At 46.3% G+C, this 21,279-nt stretch overlaps 1 protein-coding gene across 11 annotated transcripts in view; it reads right to left on the bottom strand.

Annotated features, from left to right (window-relative positions):
- LOC141574108 (trafficking protein particle complex subunit 9-like) overlaps window positions 1-20,295 on the bottom strand; it is a 59,056-nt gene extending 38,761 nt beyond the window's left edge. For 2 of the 11 annotated variants that reach the window (XM_074347877.1, XM_074347882.1), the window contains exons 1-2: window positions 19,539-20,285; window positions 14,894-15,465 (exon numbers count right to left, since the gene is read on the bottom strand). The gene's annotated coding sequence lies outside the window, so the exon portion shown is untranslated. Of the gene's footprint in view, window positions 1-14,893; window positions 15,466-19,538 lie in introns of all 11 variants that reach the window. The other 9 variants (XM_074347878.1, XM_074347881.1, XM_074347874.1 and 6 more) reach the window with 9 other exon arrangements.
- Between the last annotated feature and the right edge of the window lie 984 nt (window positions 20,296-21,279).

Below are 21,279 nucleotides of genomic sequence, written 5' to 3'. Positions count from 1 at the left end.
CACATTAACCAAACTCATGAGAGACTGATGCAAGAAAACCAGAAATTTAATTTATTAATGTAACAGGAGAAATGAAACTATGAACCAGACTGAAATATCAGAGTTCAACCATGAGTACATTTTCTCCTCAACGGCCCAACCACGGGCAGGCAGTCACATGGCAAGCGTGGACAGAAGCAGAGCAGGAAGGGTTTCTAGATTAACTCAATGGACTAAATTTCTGTTATATGAACAGATCTGCTGCCTGGAAGACAATTAAAGCCAATCACTGTTCACTCTCCATGGACAGTGGCTGAGACATGACTGTGAGCACCTGTATAACTCTCCTTTCCCTGTCCTTTCTGGGCTAACTGATGCACAGAAGTACAGAGATCCAGGGATGCAGATACCTCTAAACACCCAAAGCCCATCCATGGGAGCCTGGAAACCAGACAGCCAGGGTTTAAATACCAGCTCTGCCACTTACTAGTTCTGTGACCTTGGCCAACTTACTTACCCTCTGTGTGCCTCAATTTCGACACTGTAAAACTGGGATAACAATCAAACCTTCCTTACTCACTTGTTGTGAAGATTGAAGGATTCATTTCCGTAAAACGCTCAGAAAAGAGTGTAGCAAATTTTTGGTGCTCAACAAATGTCAATTTAATATGAAAGTGATTTACAAGTCTCCCTTCTAATCATCTTCTGTGTTTCCTGGCTAGTCTAAGTCCCAAAGGAAATCCTTATTTCCCCTTTTATAAATTCTTGGGGAGCACCTTTCTGTTCCATCCCACTACCTGTTTAAACTGAGGGAGGGGATGCCTCCTCCCCACTCCTCTGGGCCATGGAGAGTGCTTCTCCCTTCACACCCCTGACCCCTGGCCCATGGCAAGCCCTCCTCACACTAACAGATTGAGGTGTGAGTCCGGGGAGACAAGCAGGGCATATGAAACCTTTCCTTTCCCTCTATTGTTGGCCACCCTTGGGAAGCATCCGGGATACTCAGCTCCATGGCAGGACAGCCCTGTGCATGATGGGGCTGATCCTCTCAAGGTAAGGCTCTCTGTGGCCCAGAGCTACCTGGGACTGTGTGAGTCTCTACTTCTGAGACACAGTATAATGACACCAATTTTCCCACAGCCCTGAATTTCATTGAGAACGTGGCTTCATCAGTAATAAGGGAGACATTTATTGCCTGCCTGCTCTTCTGTGTCATCTCAGTTGGCTGCTGGAGAAAACATGTGTATAAGTATTGGGTCCCCTTAAGCCCCAACATATATGAAGTAACAAAAAATTCTGTGGCTTAACATTGGTTCAGGGACACTGTGTAACGGTCCTGACTTCTGATGCTAAATTATGTGTAGAGGAACTACGGAAACTCCTAAAATATCTTTCATCATAAAACCATCTTTTCTTATTTTCCTGTTTCTTAGTAATTGCCAAAGACTGTAAAGTGATGGCTTCATAAAAAACAGGAGCTAAAGTTTATGAGCCCTCTTGACATACCCATTGTACTAAACACTTTACATAATTTTTAATTCTCACAATTCTACAAAGCAGATATGAGTGTCCCCATCTCACAGACGAGGGAAAAACTCAGAAGAAACTGACTCAGGCTCACGTGGCTCAGTGGCAACAAGTTCACGCAAACCCAAGTCAAAAAACTACACCCCTTCCTATATGTACCAAATCACCTCCCACCAATTAATACACAGCGGCGGGGTCAATACTCAGAGAACTCAGTACACTTTTCAGCTTTAAGGTGCTCCAGAGGCCGCTTCTAGGTCTTTTATAAAATCCTGGCTCACTGGTTTCTAATACTGGAAGAAAAGTCCGATTTTGCCATTGTTTGCACAGCAAGTCTGAAATGTTCACACGAGATGACAGAATAAAATCAAGATATAAGCAGAATAATTTTTCCAGTTAGACAGACATAATGGACATTTTGCTATCCTGAAGCATTAAACAAAGGAATCAAAATAAAATAATGTTGTTTAAGCCTTCTTTTACAAACAGGAAAATTAAGACTGTAAGAAGGTGCAACAGCGCCACCTATGGCTAAAAAGACCTTCCAGGCTGCCGGGAAAGATGCAACACAAAAATTGCCTGTTGGATCAGAAACAATAATCAGGTAACTAAAAGCTTACATAGCACATACTGCACTTTGCTTCGGGGAAGGGAGGTGTATTCAGTATTTAATCTGATATTGCTAATACTCCTGAGTATAAAGAAAATACATAGGCTCATGGAAACTCATCTTAGAAGAGGAAAGAATCCAGTCCAGCCACTTCATTTTACAGGAGAGGAGACTGAGACCTGGGAACTGTCCTCCTGGCAATCAGAAGCAAAGCTCTCCTAGGCCTCATGTCTTGCACTGTAGCAAAAGCCAACAGATCTGTACTAGGCCTATATTCATAAAAGTCACGCCTGTATTTTTCCAACAGTAGGTAATCTAAGTATCTTGCAAAATACTTCTCAAAGAGCCCGGAAATCATACATTTATTGAAATAAAAAAAATCACTAATTTACATATTAAAACAGCATGAGCTTTATTCTCTCTATTAAAAAAGTGACATGTCAAATCAATGTTTTGATATTTTGAAACCTATTAAAAGTGCAGAAAAAAAGTCAAAATTTTCTTTAATCACAAAAGAGAGAAGCTTATTCCCTGAAAATGATAAATGGATTTTTCTAAACTTAATGGTTCTGGTCAGATTCCTACGAATTTAAATGTCTGAGTGGATGGTTACACAGCAACATGAATTCTGAGTTGTAACAACACACATTCTGTGTAAATAATCTTCAAGGCCGTCTGCTTAAGGCAATTTATCTAGTCCCTATCTCACTAGAATGATACAGATTTCATTAAAACTTCATACTGCACACACACACACACACAAAAAACCCTGAATCCCTTTTACTTTAAGACATATTCATATATTCATATATATACACATTGAATATGCATCAGAAATAAGCCACCCTCTTTAGTATTCAGAGTTCATCCTTCTAAACTATCTGTTATTGTGAAAGCACATTTTTATTAAGAACCTCTTGGGTGCTTTGTATACAAGGAGTCTAACACTCACAGTCAGACATGGTAAATGGCATCACTCAAACTTCACAAATGAGGAAATGTACTTAAGCCATGAAAACAACTTACATATTCATCATCAGGAAAGAAAAGAGTAAAGATTTTACATTCAATATTTACTGACAAACTTTTCCTCCATACTAAGACTACATAAAACCACTTCAGTCTGTAGAATTTTCAGTCAATAAGCACCACTAGAGAAAACCAGGCAACATCATTAGCAATGGCTGGAATTTCAAAGCCCACTCCTCTTTTGCACTATAATCATTTTTAATGTTTTGTTTTTAGTGCTTACACAGCACTAAAATAAAGAAAATATAAACTTTTTAAGTCATTACCTGAGAATGAAACATTTGTGAAAATGTACAATTTTAATTTATGCCACTCTGTCTCACATTCTCACTGGTGTCTCTCCTTTGAAGGCCTCATCAGGCTGAGGTCACTAAAATCGGTCATTTACGGACTCACAGGTGTCCAGGAAACCACTCAACGGGAGGCTGATTAGAGGAGCAATTGAGAATGCATCCTGTGCAGCCTGGGTTCCAGCCCTGAGCCTGCCGCCACCAGCTGCGTGTGATTTGGGACAAGCTGCCCCATGTCTCAATCCCTCAGCTGCAAAAAAGGAGACACTGTTACCTACCCTCAAACACCTGCTATGAAGTAAAATATGAGGAAAGCATTTTAGTCTTTGGTAGGTGCCCACTCAGAGCAAGCTTCGTCATTATGATGATGAGGATTACTTTTAATTAATTAAGCTAGACCAAAAAGTAGAAATCACCATAAAGGAGAAACATTTTAAGTCAATGAGCATTTCCTTTTGGATGGATTGCAGAATATTCTATTGATTTTTTTAATAAACCAAGTTTTGTCCATTAATTATAGATTTACAGGTTCATGGACAAGTCTCCAGAAAAAGAATTAGAGCCCTCTAACCTCTGAATACTAAGAAAGTAAAGTTTAAAAAAAAATTATGGGGGAAATTATACCTCAGTTGGGAGAGTATGTGCTCAGCATCCATGAGACCCTCAGTTCACTCCCCAGTAACTCCATTTAAAAACTTTTTTTTTTTTTTAAGAAATGGAGAATTAAAGCAGAAAGATGGAGGACTACAGAATTTTTTTATTTAGAGACTCAACTCAGATTTAAGATGGGGAAAAAAATATCCATTTCTCAGAGGAAATCTTGAGAACAATGTAAATCGGATCTGAGATGTCTAGTCTTTTAACATTATTCATGAATTCATATTACCAAGTCTTAAAACTACCTGATAACCCACAGTGGTGATAGTGATCGTAACAGCTGCCAACACGGATCGAGCTCTGGCTAGGACTGCTCTGTTCTGACATCTCTGCCCCTGAGGCCTCACCAGGCTGAGAGCACTAAATCTGGTCATTCATGAGCATCTCGTGTAAGTCCTCACTTTGTTCTTCTCACTCCCCCCTCACCAGCCCCTCTGAGGGAAGCACTGTTATCATTTTCCCCACCCGCAGATAAGGCCACTGAGGCACAGAAACTAAACCTGCTCCAGGTCACATTGGCATTAAAGGACGTAGTATTTCTGCTGTTTTGCTATTGACAAAGGAATCTGAGATATCAATTCAAGAAAGACTGTTAAATAATCAAGTCTGTCTGGTCTTCACCTCAAAGAGCAGATCCTATAAATTCCTGATGTAGGATGAGGCTGCCGCCACAAACTGACTCAGGTTGAAATTAATATCCAAGATGAAGCAGCGGATACACGTAAATATTCACGATTGTCAACTCCGCTCACTGGTCTGGGCCCTTCACTGCCTGAATGGGGGTGAAATCCCCACCCATGTCAGGGAGGGAAGAGCGGTTCTTCCAGGTCTCACCCAGGCTTCACGGGCTATTTCCCCCCACAGACTGTCCTCAATGATTAAAAAGCTGTCAAGATTTTTACACCATGCAAAACTAAAAGACATTTCTGCAGATGGAGCACTTTCTCAGGCTTAAACCTTTTTTGCCTACACTCAGCAAGGGGGGAAAAAAGATACATGACTCTGCAAAGTCTCTGAGCCTCACCACTCACAGGAGTAGAATGGCCTCAGCACAAGATGACTCTTCACATTGCAGGGTGAGAACAAAATTAAGCCGCCCCCAACAACAGGCACTCCCAGAGACAGCGCTCAGCAGTCTTCTGCACACTCACAGTTGTGCAGCCCTCACCACCATATATTTTTCAGAACACTTCAGCACCCCAAAAGAACACCTCTGTCACTAGCAGTCACTCCCCAACCCCCCTCCACCCAGCCCCTTGCAACCATCACCTGCTCTCTGCCTCTGCATGTGCCTATTCTGGGCATTTCAGATCACTGAAGTCAACAATATGTGGCCGTTTGTGTCTGCTTCCTTTCACTTAACATGCTGTTGTCAAGGCTTGTCCATGCTGAAGTGGTATCAGCATCTCTTTTTTTTTTTTTTTTTTTTTTTTGAAAATGTGAAAGTTTATTAGAAGGTGGTAAATACTATCAAAAAGAGTAGAGAGGAGTATAAGGGATTGGGTTTCAAAGGAAAAAGGGCCCGTTGAGCAGTTAGGGTGGACTTCCAAGAGCAGGTGGCCATTTTCATCTTCCCCTTTATTTTTTTCTTTTTTATTCACTCTTAACTCTGAATAATGTTCCACTACATGGGGATACTACATTCTATTCACCCATTCAGCAGCTATGTATGGACGAGGTCCAGAAGAATGAGTGTAAGAGGTCACTAGCAGGGATGGCATTTAAGCAAAGGGCAAGATGTGCTTTAAAAAAAAAGCCAACAAACAGAGGCACAAGGAAATTCAGAGCATTTCTGAGAAAGTGCATGCTTGCCTCAGCAGGACTGCCGTGCAGGGCTGGGGGGGAGATTGACAGGAGACACAGTGAGGGAGTCACCTGAGAAGATTCCCCACTGCAAGCAGTTCAGCCAATTCTCCTCCCTCATCCTGTATTTTAGAGCCATTTTTTTCTAGGTTTTCTCTTATTTCAAGTAACAGTACTTTAACTAAACATCTGATCATCTGCATCAGATCACCTTACCTCCAAGCAACAGAAAGTCATTCACTGACCGGAGCAGATCCAAGACATAACGGTGATGGTTCAGGGAGTCCTGCAGCATCTTGGCCTGCAGGCACAAACCCCCACATGTGCCCTCATGATGTCCGGAAAGTAAAATGCATGGAAATATCTCACTGCTGGTGCATGACATCTTCCCCAAAATTGCCCCAAAATCATGCTGGCAAAGCACTACTCAACCCTCTCACTACAAAACAATAAAAAAATAAAAAAACTAAGAAGGCAAATTTAGGCTCTTCCATTGAAAACCGGCAACCATCAATGCCAGTATCTGAGCTGGAATTGTCCTGACTTCAAAAACCACTGCGCAGTTACTTTTCAAACGTGATAGACATATATGTATTTCACGTAGATGATATTACAATGGGATTTTTCTTTTCAAAATTTCCAGTTGTAACAGCACAAGAAAGTTTACGTTTCAGCTTTAAAAAAAAAATCAATTATCTTCCACTTTCTTAATTTTGAACCTATTATTATTTTATTAAGGGAGCTATGCTCCATATTATAAACAACTGTTTGGCTTCTGCAAACAAGACTTTTATGACTTCATTATTTCAGAGCAAGCTTTAATGATGCTTTGAGAAGTGGGGCCTGGGGCACTCACTAATAGCTCTTTAAATACTGACAAGGATGTGCTATTAAGTAATGCAAAGGCTCTAACTCCACATCAACTCAGAAACCAAAGAAACTACACCAAAACCTTACTTTATCATTTTTAAATATTCCTATTCTTTTGAATATTAAATTTCTTAAAAGATAAGATTTTTTTTTTTTGAGAAAGCAGCTGTATTAAATTTCCTCTCACCAAGAAAGCAATCTTTATCAAGAATAAAAACCCCTATGGAAACCCAAAAGACGGGACGTTTCTAGCTAAGTGAACATGCAGATCTCAACACAAACATAAATCCTATCAGATCTCACTCGAACGAGCTCAACAAAGTTCTGGGCTACCCTGGAACTTAGCTCTTCTGTTCCATATGTTGGCTGAGCTAAGGTCATCACACAAGGCAGGGAAGGAGAGAAAAGTCCACCTGTCTGCCTCCACCTGTTTTCTTCCAGCCACAAGGCGCCGCTAGAGCGACCCCGCTAACAAGCCCTCCCCATAAGTAAATCCGTCATCCACACTGCCCCTGCCGTCCCCAAGCAGCCCCGATGCCCCTCTCCCACTGGTCACCTCCCAGCCTGTGAAAGGTCTTCTAATGACCCTCCCAGTTGGTGGCACCCTCCCCCTCTTCCCCGCTACACACATGCGCGCACGCGCACACATACACACAGAGCCAGGGCAGCCTTCCCAAAGCACAAATTTGATTACATCACCCCACTTCAAACTCTTCATAGGCCCCCTGGTAGAGTTCTAGCCCCACCCCCAACCCTGCTTGCCCAGCCTCACCTTAGTACCCAGGTCCTCTGTGACCTTAGGGGCTCCCTGACCTGCTGCTACTTCCCACTTGCCTCCAGGCTCCTTTTGACTGTTTCTCAAGGAAGCCTCCCTTCCCTCCAACCTCCGCACTTTGGGTTAGGTGCCCCTGCTGTGTTCCTAGAACATTCTACGCTAAGTCAACTTCTGACACTGCTAAGCTGTCAAGAAGCAAGTACATTTTGCTTACAACTGTGGGTCCACCCCCTCTCCCCTAGACACTCAGAAATGCGTGTGTTATAAAATAAATGAAGGGGTGGGTCTCAAAGGGACAGACAGAGCTGCTCTCGCCCATCCCAACCCCTTCTTTCTGTAGAACATCAGAAGCAAAACCAGGAGTACCTCTCCTGAGGGTCACTTCCTGCTGACACCCTTTACTGCTTCCTCAGTGTCAGTTCTAGTAAAAACCAAACTCCTCCAAAGCCCTCCACCCCCAGGCCCTCTCCAGTGTCCTCCCCGATTCCACACCCCACAAGCCTCTAGACCTCTGCCCGGGCTGCTCCTGCCACCTGAGCCACCCTCTTGACTCCTTCTCCTGGCTGACTCTTACTCTGTCCTCAGGACTGATAATGTCCTTTAGGTCTAGGCTGGGCTCCCTCTACAGCAGCACTGCAAGGCGACCAACTGTTATTTCTCCACCCACTCCTTTGAGACCATGACCTCTTGGAGGCCACATGGGAAAAAGGAGTGAGATGACAAGAGGGGTGGGAAGACCAAAAAGCAAAATCACAGCCCAAGTCCCAAATTCAAGGATTCTGTCTCGGAAAAAATAATAAAATGTTTCATACGTGTGTCATTTGGCTATGATTTTTGTGGCTCATGGAAAGCAAGAGCTTGCTGTTCTACTCCTAAAACCAAGTTACATGCAAAGAAATGTGTATATTCATATCCAAGGGAAACCAGAGCTGCTCAGCAACAGTTTGCAGTTAGAATCCAAAGGAACTTTGATAAAGGCAATCTCTCTCTCTCCTTTTTTTTTTTTTTTTTTTTTGGTATATAGTTTTAGAAGTATCTGTATAACTAAGTGATGGCTACAGCCTATGATTCTGCACTGGAGTGTTTGGGGCTGAGAAAGCCCAGATTACATGCACTGTGTAAATACAACCACACCAACACACTGATAGGCGCCCTAGTGGCTGAGCTGACGTTCCAAAGCAGACAACCTTACTTTGGAAGACAACTCTCAGTAGAAAGTAAGAAATGCAGTGTTCTGTACTCAATTTTATACGTTATATGGGCCATTAACTAATAGTGCATCTTGTCTAATGAAATCCAAAAATAAATTGTCAATGTCGATTATCTCCATCTGACCGTTTTATGCTACCTTTGGATACCAAACCCTCACTCCATACGGAAAGCTCAGGCCTACGCTGCAGCAGAGTTACATCCCACGGAAGAAAGCCGATCAAGGGAGAACTGGAGGGTTTCCCTTCAGAAGCTGCTAAATCTGGTTTTGCACCTGGACATCATTTGCAACCACGTCATCGTCAAAGGAGTAAGACCTTACATCTGTGGGGTGTAAAGCACTGCGGTGCTTCCGAACCATCAAAGAACACTGAGCTTTGTGAAACAGTCCTGAGGCACTTAAATCGCACTTTTTCTGAAAGGCTCCAAAACTGACCCACTTCACCATTCCACGTACAACAGGGAGGTACCGGAATTAGTAGAGAGAACATGCCCTTGAAGTCTGACAAGGCCCTGCTTGAATCCTGCTACAGCATTTACTAGCCGCTAAACGGACCAATTCCTTAACCCCTCTGAGAAGGCTTCCCAATCTGCAAAAGGGGGCTGCCACCGCCCAGCTGGGAGGCATGCTGTGAATGCAACACCCAAGTAGGGCTGCTGACTGGTACCTGACACAGGGTCTGGCTAGTTTCCCTCGGCTGCCCTTCTCCCCCTTTAAACTTGCACTGTTCCCCCTGGTAAGGGTCAAGGCCCCGGGACAGACTGCCCGATTATTCTGTGTATCCCCGGATACATGCCTTACCTTAGGAGGCCAGAAAAAGAACTTTCTCCTCCCCAGTCACTATCAATGTTCTTAAGAATCTGGGTTTTTTAATTCTATTTTGCAGGGAGACTATTTCAGAACTGTCCAACCACCATTCTCCAGGTTGGCTCCTCTCCCAGCTCCCATCCCTTCTCACCTCAAATCTTCTGTCTGATTGCCTTTTGTTCATGGGAAAGTGAGTCCACTAGGGTGGGGACGCCCTAGGCTTCCCTCCCTCCCTCTCTCACAGGTGAGTGTGACTACCTTCTCCCCGCTCCCCACTCCGACTCCAGCTCCTGAGGAGTCTCCCCTCCAGGACCCTGCAGCCTCTGCATCGTCCCAAGACACGCACACGTGGCCACAACCCTCCCTTCAGATTTCTTCCTGGGTGGCCCTGCCCACCCCCCGGCCCCTTAAGGATAAATGGCATTGCTCTGAAAATCCCAAACGTCGCTGACTGACACACCAAAGCTGCATGGTCTGGGCTTTCCTCCAACCCAGGCACAGCCCTGCCCCCCTCAGCCTCAGTCTGCACCTCTCAAGATGAGCTCATCCACCTACACGGCTGTGAACACCAGCTAAAAATGACGACTCCCAACGTGTATCTGTAGTCCGGCTCCTTCACCTGAGCCCCAGGCTCATAGACCCGAGTGCCTCTTTGAAGTCCTAACTTGGATGACAAATGGCATCTTAAAGATGCCTAATGCCCACCATTTACTCTGGAATTCGATTCCTGACAGGTACCTCCCAGGCTCCCCAATTTAGTAACAGCCCCAGCACCTACCTAGGTGTTTGAGGTCACATTCAATTTCCCCTCTTCCCTCCCCCCAGCCCTGCCCTGGAATCAGTCTTGTCATTTCCGTCTCTAAGACCATCTCAAGTCTGGCTCCGCAGGGACCACGACCGGAATGCCATAAGCTCACAACAAGGTGCAGTGAGTCACAGTCCTCCGAAGGGTGCTCCCTGGAGGGGGAGGCATCTCCTGGCACGGGTCACCTCAGAAGGCACTGGATTCTCACAAAGGAGGCCCAGGAGATGGGATTAAATGTTCTCCCGTGGTCTGAACTTCGAATGGCCTGAGGTCTGGGGGAGCTCCTGGTTAGCAGACACACATGTCAGTGAGCAGGTGAGGATGGAGGAACCCAGGCAAAGCTGTCCTCACTCCAACCCCTGGGCTCTCGGGAGCCACGGGAAAGGCCTGTGTCCAGGGCACAGCCCAGCCATCACAGATCCCAGCCTGCATTTGCCAACCCGGACAGCCTTGACCCCTTCTACCTGCGACACTTACTTCTGTGCTGTTCCCCCTGAGAATGTGATGGAGTCTTTCAGAATGTCTGGCCTGTCTCAAGCGAGACCAAGTCAGTGAAGGATGAAGTGTCCACATTTGGACCAGAGCATGAAAGGAGAAACAAGGTCTCATGACCAGCATGATGGTGGTGGCCAAACCCTTCCCCCGGGTGAGATGAAGCAGGGTGGGGGTGAGAATCCAAGGTCCTAGGTCGGTCAAAGCATCTCCCTTCACGGCTGACTGGGGTGTTGGAGTCTCACCACCACAAACTAACGACACGGCCGTCAGTGGTGGACGTCAGCTACAACAGACACACAGTCAGCTATTTACAGCCAACGTGGGTTAAAAGTAAAGGATGGTGCAGGGAGGCCTGCACGGCTGCTGAGGCAAACCACAGACCGGGCTCTGAACGCCCACTGGCTGAAGCAGAGAGGAAGATAAGGTCCTCGTCAGCGGTCCCTGTGTCCACCAGATCCAAGTGAGCCAGGTACTTAGAAGAAGGCCATGTTGTCCTAATACTCAGAAAAAAACAGCCTCGTAAAGGGAACAAAAGAGTGGCATGGATTTTAGACCCGCTTCTGCCCCTTTATGAAGGCAAAGTAAAGTAAATGGCATGGGGAAGGCGAATGCAAAAGAAAACCTGGTGACTGCTTCCTCCAACAGCGCCCCCTGTGGGCTTCTCACCCCCCCAGACGTCCTCGTCCTCCCGGGGACAGCAGACCAGGAAGCACAGTCACGCACATCATACAGCGACGGCCAGGAACCGCGTACCAAGTACAGTTGTGTAAAAGCCAGAATCAAGCAAGGTGCTGCAGACTTTGACTTTCCAAGTGAAAATACCCCATGAAAAAAATCCCTCAGCAGCCGCCTAAATCAATTCGCATCTCAATTCCTCAACAAACAAAATTAATAAGGGCGCATTTGTCACCAAATATAAGGAGGACCAAACAGGTTCCTCAAAACAAGGCTTTTAACATGTATCAAACACCAGTGGATGATGTGCTAACAAAGCAAAAACTCCAAAAAATTAGAAAATAAAAAGATGACTAGGATAATACATGGATGAAGGCAGCTGTTAAGTTTTGCTTTTTAAAGAGATGGAGACAGCACGGAGGGCGATCTGGCTATTTCCAATGCAGGCTGTGCACAGCCCACCTTTTCAGACCCAATGACGTGCTCACAGGGCAGTACAAGAGAAAAAGGAAAAAAGAAAAAGGAAAAGAGGAACAAACAAAAATTAGAAACACACAGGAACAAAAACAACTTCAACAGCATGTACAAGAATTTACGTGAGTGTGATGAGGACAGGGACGCGGGGAAGGTGAGACCCACCCTCACCTCCTGCTCCAGGGAAGGCAGGGGCCTGAGGGGAGCGGCGCTGCCATGGGGACCCCAACGTGGTCAGTGCCCCAAACCAAAACTCCACCTACATGCGTCTAGACAGATTTTGAGCTACAAAATGTGGTCGCATTTCAGGCTGGACATGTTTTCTCACTCCCACCAAAAGTAGCAGGAGAGAATTATGCTCTGCTCCTGCACCAAAGCATTGTTATAAAAATTAATGACCATGGAATAGTAAAAGAAACAATACAGTAAAAGTGACTGGAGGAGAAGGTGTTTGACCCGAGCTCACTGGCCGCATTATCTCACTGACGTTCAGATGCTGGCTGAGCACTTAAGGTACCAGAACAGACAGAATGACCAGGAGAGAGGCTTAATGCGCTGCTGTATTTTGATGCTGAGAGCCATGCCTGGTACACGAGGTTCTGGGTAAACAATGGTGACAGTGTCAACCACTATGCAATAAGCACACTGTCCTGAAATTAGCTACTCAGTCAAATCCCAAGGACAGACTTCAAAAGGCAAAAGCAACCTGGCATTCTCCGGTGAGTCTGCAGACTAAGAGCCAAGCAGTTGCTGAGCAAAAATGTCACCAGTGTCTCCTATGACAAAAGAGGAGGCAATGGCCAGGGGGCTGGGGCAGCGCTCCAGGCTTCCACCGCTCACCCACCAGTCTGTCCAGGGGTAGGTGTTCCCTGCAGACGCTGCAGGTGCTGTGAGCACGTGCAGCCCCACCTTGGTGCATCACCGAGGCACCTAACTCTCCTGATGCTTGGGGCTCAGCAGGAGGTGACAGGTGAACAGAGCCAGCCTGGGAGTGACCCGGTGCTGGCAACTGTGCCCTTGGCAGTGCCCAGGCACCTAAACCTGCCACCTCATCTCCAAGGAGCAGAAGGGGAGCACGGGTGTGTAGATCACAGAGCCCTGTGAGGACAAATATAGTGGCAAGGACATGCCTTGCCCTTTCCTTAAGCCATAGAGGCATGTCTGGTGAGGAAGTGAAAATTCATCCAGAGCCCGCCAGGTACCACACTCAGGTGGGACTCGGGTCCCCTGTGCCTGTCACTCACAGGGTTGGCCTGGACTTTATTTTTGTCAATTCTCTGGTGTCTCCTCCTCCAACTTACCAACAACCAGAAAGTAGGGTCTGACCTTAGGTAAGTTCAAGAATCTCGGAGCACAGCCTCCACAGCGGGCCCGGCAGCACGTGCCAGGTCCTCTGACCGTCACCTGTGAGACCGCCATGAGTGCTCTCCAGCAAGAGGAAAGCAGGCTCAGGTCCTGAGGCTTGAGGCCTTGGTGACACAGCTTCCCTCACGCTCCCCAGCAAAGGGGACCACCTCTCGGCAAAGGCATCTCGCCCTCTTCTGCCCGAGGGACGGCACGAGGGCTACTCAGGGAAACAGAGCAGAGGGTGGGGGAGGTAGAAAGCCCAGAAGAGCTCGTCTGCAATTCCAAGGCAAAGTGGGGCCGTTGACCTAATCACAAGGACAAAGTGACAGCGAACCTTTCCCTGCTCTGTCCCATAATCCGTGACATGCTTTCGCCTGCATAAGGAGCTCATTCGGAAGTCCCTGGCGGTGTTTCTGATGTCCTAACCTGGCATGGTGGCTGTCAGGCAGGGAGAGAGGGACTGAGCCGTGCAGGTGCTGGGCCTGGGAGGCAGGAGACACCGGCTCCACCCACAGCTCAACCAGCACCTCGTTCTGCATCTCGGGATTCAGCATCTCATCTATAAGCAAAGGGATGAGACTGTCCCAGGACAGGCAGTCCAACAGGAATGAAATGATAGCCATGTAAAGAAAGTTTCCCAGTTTCCACATTTAAAAAGGTAAAACAACAACAACAACAACAACAACAACAAAACTAGACACTGATTCTAAGAACAGATCTTAATCTACTGTATGTAAAATACTATCATTTTGACATGTAATCAATATAGAAAGTAACAAGAAAGTGAAGTAGCCAGAAAGAGAAAGAAAATACCCTATGAGATCACTCATATGTGGAATCTAAAAAACAAAAAATAAAACAAACAAACAAACAAAAACAAAGCGTAAATAAAGGACAGAATTAGACTCACAGACAGAGAATACAGACTTGTGGTTACCAGGGGGGTGGAGGGTGGGAAGGGATAGACTGGGATTTCATAATTGTAGAATAGACTACACTGTATAGCACAGGGAAATATACACAAAATGTTATGATAACTCACAGAGAAAAAAATATGACAATGAGTGTGTATATGTCCATGAATAACTGAAAAATTGTGCTGAACACTGGAATTTGACACAACATTGTAAAATGATTATAAATCAATAAAAAATGTTAAAAAAAAAAGAAAGTAACAAGATAGCTTACATTCTTTTTTGTAAACAAGTCTCAGCGTCTGATTTGCATTTGACCTACAACACATCTCAGCTCAGACCAGCCTCCTCCCCAGGGCTCCTAGCGTCAGTGGCTGTGGCTACTTATTGGACAGCAACTCCAGGGGTCCCACCAGGGGTCCTGGCTGAAAAGGGGAAGTGTCCACACTAACCCTAAAAGGATCTCTCTGAACCAAAGGCAGATTCATTTTTAAAAGTCTGAAAACCGGCGGGCTGCACCTCCCTCCTTGGCTGCAAGGCAGCCTTCCTCCTTGCTGATCCCTTTCTGGATGTAGGGAAGGAACCTAGCACACAGCCAGGGCGGATGGGCCTCCAGGTAGACTTACCTGCTGTCTGTGTCCAGTCCCACGAAGTCCTCCTTCTCAAACAGGATGCAGAGGAGGGAGATCTTGTCCCCAGACTTGTCAGGGGCCCCGTCCAGCCACTTGGACTTGAGCGAGATGAAGAGTGACTCAGTGAAGTCCTCAATCCTCTTCTCCACCACCCTTCAGTCCTCGTAGATTGAAGGCCACGTCAGTGTGCGGCTGCTCAGCCACCTCCCCATGCAGCATAAAGACAAAGAGCTGAGAGTCATAGAGCGTGGTGCCATACAGCTCCTCTGCACATGGAGCTTCTAGAATATCTTGGCCAAGAGGTAGTCGGTAATGGTGACAAGGCCCACGACCTTGCGGTGGGTCTGGAAGCCGCTCCACCCATTCTCGGGTGCATAGTGGTGCCTGTAGTGGATACAGAGTGCCCACTGGGAGCCGCACGGGCTGATCTGGCTCACCAAGGATATTCCCTTATAGATGAAAAAGAAATTCTCTCTGAGATGATTCCCACAGGTTGGACCACCACTGGGAGAGTCTGGTGGTTCTCAGCACACTGCATATAGTCAGGGATGATCCTGTTTCAGGCCCTGCCGAGAGGGTAGAGGAGACCAAGGTAGACAATGTGCTGTGGGCTGCGGGCCCCTCTGGGATGAGGTGACCTGGTGTGTACCAGTCAGAAGGCAGGGGAAGCCCAAGCAAAGCCAAGGGTACAGTTTGTCCTCAGAGTCTGCACATGGCTACCATAGCTCAGATCACATTACCCAGCTCTTGATCTAGGCTTCCAGCCCCTGAAGAAAAGGACCATTTCTTGTTTTCTGTTTCCAACACCTAGCCAGGCCCTGATGCAAAGTCAGTGCTCAAAAAATGCTGAATAAAGGAATTAATAAAGGAACTGCTTCCCCAACAATATAATGAAAAGAACCACAGTGGGATCAAAAGACCTGGATTTCAACTTAATTTACTTGAACTCCTAAGCTGCAGAATAATGGATAAGAAAACTTGCCTTGGGGAGGAGGGTACAGTTCAGTGGTAGAGCACATGCTTAGCATGCATGAGGTCCTTGTTTCAATCCCCAGTACCTCCATTTAAAAAAATGAAACAAATAAATAAATCTAATTACCCCCCTCAAAAAATAATTTTTAATTCAATATTCAAAAAACCACCTTGCAATTGACACAAAATTGTAAACTTGACTATACTCCAATTAAAAAAAAAATCCTTGCCTTACAAGAATATATCTGGATTATGGAAGTTTGCAAATGTAAAATGCCTAGGGTACCACCCACATAAAAAGGGGGGTCTGTACAAGTCCCTCCTTTATAAGCTATATTTCCTTTGGGGGGTTTTATAACCTCAAGCTAATTTTCTCAGGTTAAAAAAAGAAAACATTACCTGATTCTCAGTACTGCTGAAGAATTAGATAGCCCTATGAAAGCATCTGACCTGCAGAAGTTACTCAATAAATGTTTATTGAATGAATGAATAAACAAGCAAGTGAATGCTTCCCCCTGCCACAGACCACCATAATGGTACTGCCTGGAAATCTCAAGCCCATGTTCCACTCCTGGACTCTACACTAACCGTGTGGGTGACCTGGGCAGGCCTATGTGATTCTCGAAACCCCAGTTTAATCATGAATAGAAATAAGGGTAATTACACAAACCTCAAAATGTTAGTGAGTCAATCATAAATTGTACCCCAACTTTGCAAGTTGAAACCATTAAGGAAAATTGGGCAGAGTCTCTTTCCATATTATCAGTTACAACTGCATGGTGATCTACATTACATCTCAAAATAAAAAGTCTAATTATTTTTAAAGAGGCTATTGAGATTAAATGAGCTCACTGTCTCAAATAAGGAACACACAGTAAAAATAGGACAATGCCCAGCCCATGAGATACACTCAGTAAAATTCCCAGTGAACCCACTGGTCCCTCCAACTTCACAGCACATGGATGGGTACTCGTGGCCAGAGGCCACTGCACCTGAAGCTAACAAAGCTAATGGTGCCCACTTCCAAGAGCCCCTGCCATGGCCCTGGGTCTAATTTTGTATTTGTAACTTTGTTTTCTTTTTCTTAAGTAGGAACCTCCAATTGCATAGCATTCAGGTCACCGAAAATCTGACCACAGAGATCATGACAGCAGCCCTCCTTGGTGAAACAATAAAATGAAAAGTCATTTCCACAAGACCTCTGTGTAATTCTAATGGGGAGCTTAATCCTGGACTGAGATAAAGAGGCCTGAGGAGGAGGGGCAATCTGGGGTATGCAGACCCAGGGGCCACCTGTCCCATGATGGACCTTAGACACAACCCGCCCTTCCAGGAACTTCAAAATACACACAGAGTGCTATGGACAAGATTTTTTTTTTTTTAATAAATCCCTGACTCCCTAACAGGTCTTGTTTCTGCTGAGACACAAATGGCTTATGTGTATAATATTTCACAAAAACCCTAAAATATCATCACCCTAATTTGACACATGAAGAAACTGAGGGAAAGAGGTTTATCACATTGTGCAAGATTAGAGAGAGGACACGTCAGACACTGTATTTAAACCCGAGACTCTGTTCCAGTGCTCACACTAGAAAGTGTGACATACTGCCCCTCTCCTGCCATCTCCCTGCAATAAATCTCTGAAGAGTCTTTTCTGTGCCACCTAGAATCACAATCACATCAACTTTCCACAAATAGCTATGTCACTCCTTGGAGGACGTATCAAAATCTGAAGGGTTGGGATGGGAGGAGAGATTTGGGTTTTCTGTTTCTCAAAAGGAGACATGGCTTTAAAAGAAACTGAAAAGCACTTATCTAATCTAAGCCCTCATGGTGCAGAGAAGGAAATGAAGGCCCAAAAGAGATGAGGAAAGGTATTTATTAACAAATATTGCCTCAGCTCAGCACCAAGCCAGCCCTGGGCACTGCTGGGGAAGGATCTGGAAGGCCTAGGAGAATGAATGTTAGAAAAAGGAAAGAGAAGAAGCATACAAGGCCCTGTCTCTACACCGCCACACCATGAAGTTCCACCAAATTGTCCAGTATGGGTGTGGCCAACATTAAGGTGGGCTAAACAGGTTATAGAAACTGAACCACAGTGGAAATTCCAAACTTCTCTATGTTTTTTCCCAGTTCAAGCATGAGCTCAGCAGGCCCTCCGTGCCAGTCACTAGACAAGGCCCAGAGTTCTCCCAAATACAGATCCCTATTAACACATGTGCAAACCACATACAGGCCCACCAGAAGAAAAACGCCCACAGATAAGATGGAATTACTGAAACTGAAAGCAGCCAACCAGCATATATTACTAGCAAAAACGGTGCTGCTAGAAATAGACTCATGGACATAGAAAACAAACTGTGGTTAGCAGGCAGGAAAGGGTGGAGGGACAGATTAGGCATTTGGGATTAACAGATACACATTTATAAATATAAAATAAATGACAAGGAGCTTCTGTGCAGCACAGGGACATATATTCAATTTCTTATTGTTGTACTAAAGACAGTACAGTTGTACTGAAAACAATCTGAAAAATATGTGTGTACATATGCATACGTATAACTGAATCACTGCTGTACACCTGAAACTAACACTGTAAATTGACTACACTTCAATAAAAAATAATTTTAAAAAAATTAGTAAAAATAAAAGCAACACCATGAAAAAAATAAAAGGACGCTGTAATCCCCTTAGCTGTAGGTGGTGAACTCTGGTTACAAGCACCAAGTCTACTGGATCACTCCAGCACTGGCTGTCACTCTTTCTGACCATCAGGGAGTCACTTGGCTTCACTGAGATTATTTTTCTCTTTTGTGAAAGGCTACAGTTGCAACTAACGATGTATAGAATCTCATCATTCACAGACCCAACAATTAGGACTTCCCATGGGCCAGACTCTGGATAGATGAAAAGATAGGGTCCCAGATACATTCATGGGTAGAAGAAGTTTATGCCTAAAGACATTAATTCTTCCTCTTTTAATATACAGACTCAATGCAATTCTGATTAGAATTCCTACCAGATTTTTCATGGAGTGTAACAAGTTAACTTATGGTCAGGAACAGCCAAGAAATTTCTTTAGAACCACCACTCAGGAGGGGAGGATAAGTCATTCATTTCCACTGTTCTTACTGAAGTGATGACAACGTTCTGGAATAATAATTGTTGCACCACTGTGAATATACTAAAAGCTGCTGAATTGTACCATTTAAATGGATGGCCTTAATGGTGTGTGAACAATATCACAATAAAGCTGTTCTATGAAAAAGTATTTCTTGACAACTATTTTTCCCTCTATACTACTAGTCTGCCCCACAATTTAAGAAAAACAAACAAAAACAAAACAAAACAAAACAAAACAAAGATTTGCCAGGAGATCGTTAAGACTGCAATATTCCAGGATCTCCAAAATACCTCTGATGGTGATGCTCCTGTTAACAAACACTAGCTGGGCTGGACTAGTTAGGGACTATAACTGTCTTTTTAAAATCGACGGTTACATGTTTCACCCTGGGAGGGGGAGGATGGAGGATGTCGCAGCGTCATGCCTTCAGCTCATTTTTAACTGAACCAAGCCCTGCTTTCAACACTGTAATCCCTCACACTATAAAAACATGTGACATCAACAAACATCCCCATCCTAACACCAGAAAAAGGTACTTACCTGGGGCAGAAACACTGAAGGAGGAGACAGAAGCACTCTCAGCACTGGCTCTCCCTTTTCCCGACTCCACCAGGAGAAGCTGGGCTTTACAGCTGGAGGGTCTCAGCCTGGGGAAACAGCACCCACGCCGCTGAGCTGGACCTTGGGGAGCGGGAAAGGGAAAGGAGGGCAGCCCCGGGGTCGCGGGGCAGGGAAAGCGGCGGGGGGCGCGGGCTGCAGCCCTGCTTAGAGGCCAGTCCCAGCCTCAGCCCCCACCCCCGCCCGGTCCGCAGACCCCGCCGGCCCAGGACACAGCCCGCCCAGGGGCGGGGACGGGTTGCTGGGCGAGGAGAGGAAACCCGGGAGGGGAGGACTCGCGGGCGGGAGAGGGGAAGGGGACGCCGGCCGTGGACTGAGGGGAGCCCGGCTGGGGCGAGAGGCGGCAGGTGAGGGCGCGGCGGGGACGGGGGTGGCCGGGCCCCCGGCAGGTGCCAACCTGGCCCTGGACAGGTGTGGCCGGTGCACCAGGGCAGGTGGCCCAGGTAGAGGGGGGCTGGCTTTAGCCCCTCAGCTGGACAGGCTCTGGCTCACACCCTTGCGGGCTGTGACACGCGGACCCCCTTCCTCGGAACACTGCACCTTGCATTTCCGCAGCTGGAGGCCCCGGCTCGGGGCAGGAGCCAAAGGCCTACCGGGCGACAGAGCCTAGCAGACTATGGGGCCGATCCCCAGCTCGGAGTTGGAGCTTTGAACTCGCGGTCCAGCTGGCACTGACCTGCACATGCGCAGGAGGGCCAGCGAGCCGCTCTGGGTTCTAGGGAGGGAGAAAATGGGAGGGGGAGGGGAGGAGGGGAAAAGTGCAGGGAGAGAGATGGACAGAAGGAGGAGAAGGGAGGGATCTGGAGGGGGTGGGGGAGTAGCAGAGATGGAGAGAAAAAGCTTTACCTCTGGGGGCACTCCGAAGGAGGCGGCAGTCCTGCCTCTGCACCCCTCTCTAACCCTTCAAGGCCTGCAGCTCAGATTTTACCTCCCTTGTCCAGCCCCTCAGCCGAGGCCCCTGTAGAACCCCTACGGGGACCACAACCATTGCCCCCACGCGGAGCTGGGTTTCCTGTAGCTCTGGGAACAAAGCACCCTCAGGTGTTGTCGCTCAGAACTTCCTTGGGAACAGTATAATTTCCCCTTTTACAGGCTGGGAAACAGGCAGGCATGATCTCTGCCTTAGCTGCACTTTCCCAGGTTTTGGGCTGGCGGAGAGTGGGAGGTACAAGTTCAGAGCCCCAGACGGAGCAGACTGCCTGAGTGTTGGTGCATAGTCCCCATCCCTCCAGGGTAAACCACTCCCCACCCTTGGGGGCCCATAAAGGGGTCACAGTAGGCCCCTGGGTGTGGGAGAGCTGTCCTCAGTTCCAGCGCCCAGCTTGCTAGGTAGATAGGAGTGTTACCGTGTTCAAACTCATTCTCCTTAATGCAGGGCAAGCCAATAAATCCGGAGACCAGGTGTTGGGGCTTGGAATAGCAAGTTTCTGTAGACCTACATGGCAAACTAATGCCCTGGAGAACCATCTCCCCAAGTCAGAATTCAGGCTCCTTTCCTACTTGCTTGGTTGTTGCAAGCTTCTTGGTGTAGGAATTCTTGTTAGAATCCTTTGTTCTTGCAGCTGTCCACCTGGGTCAGATCCCTGTAAATCTCCAACAAAACAAATGTTATTTTCTATTCCGCAACTTGTTATCTTTATATAAATGGAAAAGTGTTAATATC

The sequence above is a fragment of the Camelus bactrianus genome, chromosome 19, assembly GCF_048773025.1.
Source record: "Camelus bactrianus isolate YW-2024 breed Bactrian camel chromosome 19, ASM4877302v1, whole genome shotgun sequence".
NCBI lineage: Eukaryota > Metazoa > Chordata > Mammalia > Artiodactyla > Camelidae > Camelus > Camelus bactrianus.
This window is presented reverse-complemented; position numbering and strand designations above follow the sequence as displayed.